Source organism: Vanellus vanellus (assembly GCF_965231255.1).
Source record: "Vanellus vanellus genome assembly, chromosome: 4".
NCBI lineage: Eukaryota > Metazoa > Chordata > Aves > Charadriiformes > Charadriidae > Vanellus > Vanellus vanellus.
The window spans coordinates 59,977,531-59,990,040 of NC_138909.1; the positions used below are offsets into that span (position 1 = coordinate 59,977,531).

General features: G+C 42.9%; 1 protein-coding gene across 1 annotated transcript in view; it reads left to right on the plus strand.

Moving 5' to 3' along the window:
• Window positions 1–804: 804 nt before the first annotated feature.
• The window catches only part of C1QTNF7 (C1q and TNF related 7), a 35,728-nt gene continuing 24,022 nt past the window's right edge, over window positions 805–12,510 (plus strand). The window contains exon 1 of the mRNA XM_082482917.1: window positions 805–887. The gene's annotated coding sequence lies outside the window, so the exon portion shown is untranslated. The remainder of the gene's footprint in view (window positions 888–12,510) is intronic.

A 12,510-nucleotide genomic window follows, 5' to 3' on the forward strand; every position in this document is an offset into this window, starting at 1 on the left:
GCTTTTCATATTCGTCTCACTATTTGTGCTATTGAGGATTTGTTCCAAAAGCTACGTTTGCTTTTATGAAGCTTAATAAGTTTAAGCAGACCAAAGGAAAGAGAGAGAGAGAGAAAAAAGAAGTAAACAGATATTTTGAAGGAGAAAAAAAAATATCTGAAAAGCGCTCGTTTTGCTTGCAGGCAATTCATTGCAATTACGATGTCCAAAATGCTAAACTTCAGCCTGGGTTACATTTCCTGGCTGAGATACAGAGATTCTCAGAAATCGAGATTTGAAATAGAAAGTCAGCAGTAACCTCATCTGGAATACAAGGAACCTCAGCAGAGGGGACAGAGCTGAGCGCGCTGCCACTTGGGAGTCGTCAGCCGAAATCGAGAAGCCTGTCATCCTTGTTTTATCTTTAAAATATGTGAACAAAATAAAAGCTGAAAACACGCACTGCGTTTTCATTTTGCTGTGCCGCTGCTAGAAGCATTGCTTACATACCCTACCGGTACACAGCATGACATGCCACAGTTTATGCGCTCCGATCGCTCCCTCTTATGTTACTGCTCAAGTATGCATTCAGAAAAGAGCCAGCAGATATAGTAGATTTATTCTAGTTGTCGAGGTCAAGGACTTCTTTTTTTTTTTTGATTCAGCTGAGAGGGAACTCTTCCCTCATAACACCAGACAGGCTTTCTGCTTTGCAGTCTACTGTCAGTGTGCACCACTGATAAAAAAAACACGTGAGCGTATTTTTAAAGGAAATTATTTATCAATCTGAAGCACCGGTGAGTTGTGTGCCGTCTCCAGTGCCAAAGTTAGGGGGCTTTCAGCAAAGCACAATATCAGCACGGACTGCAATTCAGAGACTCCAGCTGCTGGGAGCTCTTGCAAGCCATGTAAGTAAAGGGCTTCGTTTCATCGAAGCAAACTTTGTATATTCTCTTGCCTCACAAAAACGCTGAGATAATCCAAACTCGAGACGAATTTCCTAACGCTAGTAATGCTGTTATCTTGCTGTCACTTTGAATAATGCACGTATATCAGCACAATTAATAAATAACTTACCTTTCTCGAAGTGTTTTGGTTGTGAGTAGCATAAGGCGCAGAATCTGTACGCGGCTCGGGCAGGCTCCGCTTGCTTTTCCAGTCACTGACAACTTCCATGCTCTGTTTGTGATCAGCAGGGAGAACTGCCTGTTTTCGTCAATTTCTTGTTACTCTGATTTCAAGGACAAGGGGAAGCTGGCAGCAAAACACAAAATCTGTGCAAAAGAAAACACAGAGCAGGAGGGTAGTTTATAAAGCGGCGTCAGTGAACCCCAAAGTGGTGTGTAACCCCCACATTGAACTTGCGGTCTTGTGGGATTTTATGTGCTTTATAGTGGGGTTTGAGATGTCACAGATTACGTGACTGAGAGGAACATGAAATGACAGAAGAAATATTTTGATTGCTTTATGAAAATGTATCTTGCTGTTCATGCTTTTATTTAAATTAATCGCTTTCTGTATGGCTATTTGGAGTTTATTGCAGGGATGGATCAACTTTCTCCGAGCTTCGTGCCGCAATTTAAGGTTATGAAATATTTCCTTGTTCTCTGGGCAGTTCATGTACACATTGGCACCAACAGGCCTGGCAGACAGGCATTGAAATCCCAAATTTCTCTTCTTGTCTGTGAGGTCCTCCCTGCCCTTTTGAAGGCTGCCCATATGCAGACAGGGTGATAAATGAATAGAAACTGGCTGTTGTGCCAGGAAGCTTGATTAGCTCCACTGACCAGGTACAGGCGGTATTAACCTAACCCAGAAATTTAATGCACTCAGGGTTCTCAGCATCTTCCTGTTCAGAATGCCTCTAATCCCCCTGCATTCCTTGCAGCCTTTCCAAAAGTACTTAATCCCTCTGACTTTGCACCTTCTATTGGGCTCATGCTTTTTCCCAGCTCCCAATGACTTTTAGCAGGTCCTTCCATCCAGACCCACAGGTCTGCAAGGTGCAAACTCTGCCTTCCAACTCTCATAGGGAAATGTGGCACATATCCACAGGACAGTACCAACTTTATTTATTGCAGATACGCCACCACGATCACCTCTTCCATCAAGTGCCCAGAGGAACACAGATGCTGCCCCAATGAGCTTGTTCTCACTCTCAGCCCTGCTGTTGACCCTCAATTCCTTGACAATGCAAGAGCCACATGGGGAAAGGGGCACTGTCCATTAAGGGAGATGCCCATGGTTCATTGAAGTCATTGGGAAAGCTCTCCTTGACTTCAGTGGGAAGGTTCTCCTTGACTTCAATGGGAAGGCTCTGCTTAACTTCAGCCAGGCAGTCAGATCTGGGTGCCAAAATAGCAAGGAAATCAATAGACACGCGGGGCTGTGGAGCTGCAGCACATTGTTCCAGGTGAAGCTGGGGTCTCACCTCCCCGAGCGATAACGGGGAAAGGCTCTGTAGAAAGAAGGTTGCAGGGGATGTAGGGGATGTAGGCTGCAGCGATGTAGGGGGGGCAGTGTGAAAGTCAGACTCCTCTGCTGATGGAAGAAGTTTATGTTGCTCTTCAAGAGTGTTTGGAGAACGACAAAAAGTTTAATTTTCAGTACGGAGACGGATAAGAGCTGAGGTAACTTTTTTTTTTTTTTTTTGCTTTGCAACTCAGCTCTCACATACCTACCTGGTGTAACTGCACTCCAGGGAGAAAACAGCAGTTTGTTATATTTTTGGAATTTATGTATATTCATGTGTTCCATTAGTCTCTTGGCAAATGCATCTTTTGAGCTCTAAAGCTTTCTGAACCTTTCATATAGTCCTTTGCTTTGAAGCAACAGATGTCTGTGATAAGCAGATGGTTATGGCTTTGAATTTGAACATCTTTAAATACTTTGTTGTGTATATTTTATGGGGAGGAATGTACCCTGTCTTAGTATGCAGAACTGATGCATTAAATGAAAAGTATCCATGTCTGGATGTTTGATGTCACTTCCTAGCTTGCAAACCAATAAACCACATGTTTTTCAGGATTATTTGTTGTGAGATATTTTCACCCCATTACTCAACTTGTGTTTTCAAGTTGCAAACCAACTGCGAAATGTGCTAGTCTGAGCTCAGTCAAAGCAAACAAGCAACAAAAAGAGTCAAAGGAGCTGCTCTGGTTGTGAATTTCACTCTCACTCTAATGTATACTGCGAGCAGCCTGAAATCTTCCCCTTGAAAAATTTCTCAGAGGAAATAATGCAGTGCCTACAGAAATAACTGAGAAAAAAGTCCTTTTGATCTTTCTTATTCTAAAATTTCATTTTTCAGGAGGTACAGCTATTAAATTCCATGAGCAGGGCATCTAAGAACATAAGATCTTAGACCAGGAATAAATTTGGGAACACAAATGGAAAGAATAAATCACAAATAAGAAGATAAGTCTCATTTTCTTTCCAGCAAAAGAAAACAGATAAACAGATTCGATCCAAATGTTTTGCTATTGGATATTCATTTACTGCTCTAAAAATTTTAGCCCTTTTCTCCCTCTCCACTTGACTTTCAGACTTGAAGAGTTTGTTTTTTAAAGAAATATCTTCAGACAGCCTGTGACATGTGAGAACTGTTTAAACTTGAATTATTTGATCTTAAGAATGGATTATTGCACAGATTGTCAAAGGCTTTGTTAATTATAATGACATAACATATGTTATTGCGCGGACTCAGTGCTTACACAAGGCACCAGCCTGACTCAAAAGAAGAGAAATGCCTCATTTCAATCAAGCTTTGGAGTTTTTTCTGCCACCTTTGAGAAGGGACAGGACTGTTGAAGGGTTTGTGGTGCTGGAAGGGTGCTAGAAGGCCTCGGTGGTGATGCAGGATTTGCTCTTTCCCTCCCTTTTTTCTCTTTCTCCATCCCCTCTGGGAACCTTTTCCTTTCTCACTTCTCCAGGATACACGAACCCCTAATGCCAGGCTGTCCCAGAATACAGGTTTTCCTCTTTTTGCACCTCAAATCAGCCTGTCTTTACTCCACAATACCAGGGCTGGTGTTAAGCCTTGCTGGAGAAGAGAAGGCTTGGGATGGAGAAAGGGCCTGAAGCCCCCTGCATGGATTTCAGTGGCTAATCCTCATCTTTGCAGGTACGGGCAAAGTAGCCCTCGTGTAAGCAAGGCACACAGGCTGCTGACCCTTGTAGGCTGTTGCCCAAGGCTAACGGCTTCTTTAATTACTGCTTTGACTAGCTGTGCATTTCCTAGTGGTTGCCTCACCCAGATGTCTTCTGGGACTGGGCATTACCCAAGACAAGAGTGGACTAACACAACCATTAGTTCGACTGAAGAGATCAGTTCCTTCAGTTCCACTCTGAAAGTTTTAAGATTTCTTCTGTATCCAATGCTGTACAGTTTAAAAGAAAAAAAAAAAAAAGAAAAAAAAAATGAAATTGTTCAAGGGCTCTATTTTATAGTTTATTATTTGACAATATGAGCTTTAGAAATCTACATACAAATGAGAAGGAGTTGTGAAAACTTCTGATTGATGGGCTGTGTTTCTTTCTGACAATTCTAATTGTTTAAAGGCTGCAAATGTTCAAATACTTCAAAAACTGCAGGCGGTACTCTGCTACCTGACAGCAACGTAACTCAGAGAGAGGTTCTCCTAAATAAATCCTTGCAATGACATGAAGATATTACATTCTGATACGTGCCAGACTTCTCTTGTATCTGTCTCAAGATTTCACTCTGTGGGGCCCTACTATTCATTACTGGTCTGGTGCAACACTTCAGCACATATGTATTTGTTTCTCTGAACACCACCTCTTGGGCTTACAGACGTGAGGACTGAGGCAAGACTGTTGAATTGAGATCATACTAGAAGTCTGTGAAGATATAGAAAACTGCAGGTAGTTTTCCTGAATTCTGGAAATATGTGTCCATTCATGGTCATCCATAAACAGGTTCTTTGTAGAAAGGGAAATAAACCAGCTTCTAATCCTTGCCGTGCTGCTATGTGCCTATAGACTTCCCATAGGGTTAGAAGCAGAAACAAACCCAGAAACAAACAAGCCTGCCAGAAAGCTCCCAACCTAAATGTTGTATAAGACAATCAGCAAAACCGACAGCGAAGCGCCATAAGTAGCAAAACATCCAGAGGTGACCAGTATGGAGAGCCCAGACCAATTACCATTACTGCGGTTCCAGTAATGGAAAAGCTCTTGGCAGGCCAGGAAGCAGTGCAGTGGCATCCCAGTTTGCAGACGGAATCTAGTCTGGAAGCTGCTCTAAACTAGCCACTGCAATGGAAAGTTCCAGTGGGAACACGGCCTTTTTGCTTGTAGGAAAATCAACTTTCTGGAACAGGTACTGTCATCCTCAGTTATCAATAGCTGTTAGTTAGTGCAGCCTATCTTTGAGAGACTGCCCATTTCTGAAGTTCAGTGAAGTAACTAACATACTTTAATATCTTAAATATAGCTAGGGGCAGGGGGGAAATCTGCTTGTGTTCATATTCCAGAGGGAATTATTTCTGTTGGATTTTTAAGGTTTCCTCTGTGGCTTTCAAGATGTTTCCTGAAATCCGCAATTACATTCATGTAACATCTGCGTCCAGCTTTTTCTAAAATAATGGTGAAACAGACTATGTGGTAATTAAAACAATTTTTTCTCTGAACTTTATCTCCCTTTTGGTTTATCAGCTGATGCTCTAGCAAGTACTTTCTGCCTTGAGGGGTTGTTGATAGATAGTTCACCGAGATAGCTCAGTATCTCAGCTAACTTGTTCCTTCAAGGTCCTTGATAACACTGAGAAAAAATTCAGTGGTCACCACAAACTGACTTTGGCAGTTGTCAGCAGTTCAGACTCTTGACTGCACAGAAAGCCTTTGGTGGAGCACGTGGGAAAAGGTGACAGTGCATGGAGTTAGAAGAAAGCACTGGGACTCTTTCAGGGGTTCTGTGGCAATGGGGAACCAGATTCAGCATCATGTGGTTGCAACAGCAAGGGGACAGCCAGCACACCCTGATCACTGCCTCAGTGCATGAACAACCTCCCACCTACCTGCACAGTGTCATTAGCATTCCCCTGAATCTCCTGCCTCAGAGGAAAAATTCCAGACTAGAGAATCTTGGAGGATTAGAAAAAGTCTTCGGGGTTCAAGGAAGCACCAATACAACTGTCTGAGCATCCCAAATGGGCAGAATAATTCCCAGTTACAAAGCTGAAGATTTAGACACTATGCGACCATGTTGGGTTGAGCATATCATGGCTGCTATGTTCTTCTCCTTAAAGAAAATACTCCGTATTTGTGGCCATTCCTTGCTCAGGAAGGAAAATATTCAGATTTGCTAGTCAGGTTGAGTACCAATGGTCATAGAACAAGAAGATAAGAATCCATATAAACTGAAAATAAAGGTATTTTATCATTATCATTATCAACAGACACCACGTATTGCTCGATTTTTGTAATCTACAAACGGGGAGTCACCCTTCTTTTATCTATAACTGCTTTTAAATTTCTATAGCCCAGGTGAGAATTATAGAAAAAAAACCCAACTTTTGGAGGTTCCTGCTTGAAGTGAAGTAGTTAAGGCCAAGAAGAGAGACATAAATGAACGCAATACCTGTGGATTTTGATAGCTGACTTAAATACACTGTTTTTTAAGAACAGGCATGAACTCAGCACGTGAGGGAAAGAGCCATCCTTATGTTCCTCTTCCTGGTTGAAGAGAATAATAGTTTCAGGCAGACAGCATGCAGAGATGTTTGGACAAAGGTGTTGCCAAAGACCATCCCAATAGTGCATCTATGCCGTGAATATCACACTTCAAATTAGTCAGCAACAGCTATGTCATCTTGATTTGCATGCTAATGCAGATGATGCAATAAGGCTCTGGAGAGATAGATCCACAGTTAGCTGGCAATAAATTTTTGGCTTGTATGAATCACTGAAATGTGAAAAGTCTCAGGGGTGTATTTCTCTAACTTTGCACCTTGCCTCTTAAATGAAGAAACATCCCATTGTGGCCACATCTATGACATCACCTCTTCAAGGAGAAAAGAATGTCACCCTTGTTTCTTTCTGAAAACAGCAGGTGCAGAAATAGTGTTTTGGACATTTTTCATACACATGAGCTATGACAAAAGCTTTCTCATTATCAGCCTTCTGGTTGAGAATAAGCCTATGTTATGGTTGAGAACAAGCTATGTTTCAGGGCCTACTGGACCCTGAAACAGAGCACTGGACGCTGTTCCAGAAAAAAACAGTTCAAGGAGAAATATGAAATGCCTGTTCATGAGATTAATGCTATTTCCAAGACAACCCCATGATAGAAGGTCTTTGAGCTACATGGCCGTTTCTAAAGTGTGAAAGGACCCTGACTCCATTTTATCTTGCAGGCAAGGAAGGAACGTAAAGGTCCAGAGAGGCGCTTCTGCACATGGGCTGGTGATGACTTGTGATTTCCCTCCTTATGGCAGATAAAGTGACATGTGGGTCTTTTGACATCTTTGTCCCCCTCGGTGTAGCTCTTTCTCACTCTGTCTTTTTCCCACAGAAAGAGTTAAAAAAATTCCTCCAGCGTTTCCTCGCTGTCAGGGAATTTTTCAGTGTAGGAGTATATAAATCGTATTTTGCTAATATTTATGGAAGTTATGACCACATTTCTGTGGTCAGGGTTGTGTGTATATTGTTCACTCTAACGCTAGCTTGTTGCCTCTTGTTGTAATAAGGTCTTAAGTTTTCCCAGTTGGCCTGAGGTGGTATTTTCCAGATTACGGGTGTATTTTCCCTAAAGTGACAGTGTGTTACACATTGTAGCACTGTATCCCTTTGCTATGTCTTTGAGGGCTCAGCTTTCATGCAGGTGCCTAATGCTGTTCTTGAAGTTCATGCTCTAATGCAGACAGGATGGTTAGCTAATTTCTGCTTCAGACGGCTTCTACCATCTTTTCTTCACTGCTGCCAGTGTTTTCTCTCGCTTCCCTGGGGACACCAGATGCATCCAATGAGTCCAGTTCCAGCTTCCAAGCTGAAGCAGATCATGGACAGCCGCCACGTGTTGTTCAGATGCTTGCATGGGAGGGAGGCATCTCTTTCCTTTTTCTCTTGCAGAACCAATTCACTTACTAAGAACTTGATTTAGATCAAATTTGCATTGCTTTTAGCTAACTCCAACCTCTTCTGACTTCCTCCTTAATTCCAAGCTTTTGCTATATGCTAAAATAGGAGAGTTACATTAAAAGAAAACTGGTGCCTGGGACAGCGTACCTTGTTTAAACCTGAAAGTTACAGGCTGTAGCTGATGAAAAATAAGACAACAGCCAGAGACATGCTTCTCCCCAGTGTTGCATAAGTAGACTTAACGTATAATGTACTGCAGCTTCACAGCAGGTCTCCCAAATTGAAAACAAGGAGGAATAAAAGACTACTGTACCTTGGCTCTTAAATCCCTGAATGTGTTGTCTGTGTTGATTAGTCACTTTGATTTGTGCTCCCCCACACAGCTTATTTTTCCCTTTAATAAGAGTTCGGCTTGTAAATTGTCACTTGGATTGATAGTATTTGCACCAAACAGTGTAATTAGGCTAGAGTGATGGAATATATTACATTGTTTGTTTTCCATTATGTTTATTCCAGATGGTTTTTGTCACTGACTCTTTTTCTGAGCTGGGCTGTTAATAAACATAGGATAAATCTAATGAATAAATCTGCTGTGCTTAGTATAGATCTGTGGTGGTGGCTGAGATGGGCTTATGCCACTGAGTAATGGGGTCTCATTAAAATTACAGAAATATTAATTCTCACTCATATGTGAGAGGGAAATGGAGATGATGAATAGTGAAGGCTTGAAGATGATACTTATGTGGGTTTTTTTCCCTTTAAAACACATCCACTTAAAAATTAAACTGAAGTTATGAGTTGACAGTTGCACTTTATTGTTTCTCTGGACAAGGGAAGGGTTCTCCAGTAAAGCTACAGAGTGGGTACCTGTGTTCAAGCCTTTCATGGCTGGAAAGTTCCTCTGTGGCCTTGAGCAAACTTTTAGTCTGTGCCTTGGTTCCTGAAAAAAATGCCTCTTTTTTCCTGTATTTTAACTGTCTTGTCTCTTCAGATAGAAGTTGTTCAAAGTCCCTGCCTAGGCTGGCAATACAAAAATTATTTTAGAAAGAGAACTGGAACATTTCAGAGAAAAGAACCCTATACGGGATGGAGATGCAATGTGGAATTCCACACTGCACCAGGACTGTCGGAATCTGCTCATTTGCCAAAGTGGTGTTGACTGGAGAAAACTGAAAGCCAACTAAATGACATGACAGCAGACCTTGGAAAAGTCACACTGCTTAAGGAGTTTTCCAGTACCGGCCTCTTAGTTTTTCCACCAGAAAGGATCATAAGAAAGCCCAGGATGAAACACAACATGGTCTGTCCTACCATCTTTCAAAAGCTTTAAAAGTTGCATTAGAAGAGGTGATGGTGGTTGCTCAGTAGTAGGACCTTAGAGCTCTGGTTAAAGAGTATATTTTTCAGAAGATCAGCCAAAAGCAGACTGAAGCAAACAAATTTTGTTTCTACTAACGTTTCCCTCTTTCTCTGAATTCTTCCAGGAAGCGCATAAGCAGGCAGCTGCCTGCAGTGCTGCCTTTCGTCAGTATGAGTGACTTCTCGCATGGCTGTTAACTGCTTAGCCCTGCTCTGAGCAACTAAAACCGTGTCTCTGCCTCATTAAGGTAATGCAAGGCAATGCTTCCCCAAGTATAGAACCAAACTGCGAACACAAGAGTGTTGATTCGCCAAGGTAAGGAAGAAGAAATTGCCCATCTTAGCTCACACAGGCCTACTAGGAGCAGGCTGGGGAGCCCAGTCGGTGCTGCGAGCTGGGCGGACGCGGGTCTCGGCCGTGCTGGATGCAAGCACCTTGCCCTCTGCCAGCCTGGCTGCGATCCCCTCCTGCCCTCGCCTGTCGCAGTGCTGTCACCAGTTTGGAGGGGAGAAGGGAACAGCAACTCCCCTTATGAAATGGCAGAGCATCTTCCTCTGTGTGTTGTTTCCAGCCACGTCCTGGAACTGGTAGTGAAGGATCTCCCTCTTCAGCCTGGCGTTACTTTTAAACTGGGAAGCTGGGCTCAAAAAGACGGCACAACAGCTGGAGTTAGCAACCATTCCATATATTACCAAATATACCATGCACCTCTTAGGTGCCCCTTCCAGAGATATGCCAGCTAAGCTGCAGCTGGAGAAATGAGACTAAACACTTCTGTTGGCTGGCATTTGTGAAAGTCTCTTGGAACAGGAGTGGACAAGGAAGGAGAAGGAGCAGTAAGGTATGTGGGAGCAATAATTCCAGAAGCCCCCAAAGAAATGGTGAGCTGAGAAAGGCAGGGAGGGCACGGCTGTTTCGCTCACTGAGGTATAAGAAAAATGAGGATACAGCCCGTACCCGCGGCAGTGGGTGTCCCGCCCGGCCCCGCTGCGGGGCATGAAAGCGTTAACCCTTCTGGAATCGGTACAGGACATTCCAGCGCTTGAATTCACACAGTAAAAATAAACCTCGTGCAAGGCGTGTTGCCTATGGGGTTTATGCTCTGCTTTTTGATTCAATCATTTAGGAATGCAAAGCCCTTCTACCAGGTCTGGGCTTCAACAGCGCCTTCGCTTTGCCACCGCCGGACTGTTGCTGAAGGTGGAGCAGATATGTGGTAATGAAGTTACAAAGGTCCATGTCTGCCTGCAGCCACTCTGTCATGCTGTTTCTGTAGAGCCTGATTAATCTCTGGACTGTGCTGCAGCACCATTTTTTAAAGACTGAGGACAAAATGCTTTCAGTCCTGTGTGTTGTACCCACCACGCTCTTCCTAGGCACCACTGCGTGTCCACTTACATGGCAGGGCAACGGTGAGTATGTCCCACGGAGGCTGAGGGTTTGCTGGGAAATAAGACAAAAGAACAGCCTGCACATCAAATTCCTGCTTGTTTCATTGGCGGGGTGGAAGGAGAGATTTATCGTCCCCAGCCAGTTCGCTCTGCATGCGGTGTCACACTAAGCCCAAGCAAGGTGTGAGCTGGACAACAGCACCCCCAGGCAGGCAGCCGCCCCGGGGTTTTTCTCCTCTATTGGCTAGGATAGGACTTGGCCTTTGTATTTTTGAACACTGATAGTTTCTGCTTCTGCCACCGAAATCTTTGTTTACACTCAGAGGCCTCCGGTGGGAGTTTCCGCTCATTTCACATCTTTCCCTATCACCCTCCTAACTTTCCGGCTGACCATGATCAGACACTCTCGTGTCACTTCCCTTGCCCCCAGGTGTTCCTTTGGGTGGCAGGCAGCTCCCAATGTCACAGTTATGCTTCCTCTGCTCCCCAGACCCACCAGCTTGATTTTTTTAGAATGCAAAATCCTCGAGGCTGGCAGTACTTTCCAATTTTCATCCTGAGAGATCGTCTACTAAGGCAGCACTTGGGAAACACATTGCGGTGTTATTTTTCCTCCTATTAACAAGTGGAGAACACGTAGTCAGCAGGATATTCTCATTGATTTATTTATGAGCAGTTCCTGTACAAGGGAGTAGAAGAGAGAGTTGAGGAACATTGGACCAATTTCTCTTTGGTTGCTCATTGGAAAACTGGAAATAACCGTGATGTAGTCCAACGACTTACCCTGGATTTACACCAGTGCCAATCAGAACATAATTTAGCCCACTGATCTTACATCACATCCCAGTGGAAATGGACAATACAGGCAGTATGTTAAAACCTGAATGCTTATTAAGAGTCCAATAATAACGTTATCTATTGAGGATTATTTAAAAATGCATTTTCTTCCTTCGCTGGTTTTACCCTACCCCTTTAGGTCTTTTGCTGTTGTTGCCATAGTTGCTGAGCACCTCGGCCATGAAAATGAACAGCGATTACACAGTCTTTAGTGAATTTTGTGAAGTATTTGATATTTCTCATTTTACTTGTCACAGTATTTTGTTGTCATCTTAGATTTTCTTACTCTTGTCTTTTAACCCCAGAACACACTACTATGCTTAGAAATATTTCCCGTAGAGTTTGGAAAGAAGAAGAATCCATAACATTCAGCAATTATGTCATGAACTGAAATTTCTTTTGTATCTCCTTTATGAAAAAGATATCAGCAAAATCTTAGCCTGCTATAAGAAATGTTGATAATAATTATCTGATCTCTGTATTGACTTTGTTAATACCATTCAGGGTGGCATTTAACAACTGTTAATGAAAACTGTTTTATTTAAAGATCAGTTGCATAGCAACCTTTGTAGCAAACTCAAATAGAAAAATGTTCCAGGTCTATTATTAGGCTCTGTCCAATTCTACTCATGTCACTAAAAATGCTTCAGAAAATACTGCACGCCTGATCCAGGTCATCTTCTCTGCTTATAGCTCGCATAATCCCATACACCCGGTGCATGTGCCTGACTTGACTCACATCACTACTTCCACGTATTGATGTGCAGCAACACGCGCAACGTACCTGAATTTGACAACCCTTTGACGAAAAAAAAAACCAAGAAGGAGGGAAAAAATGCCTGA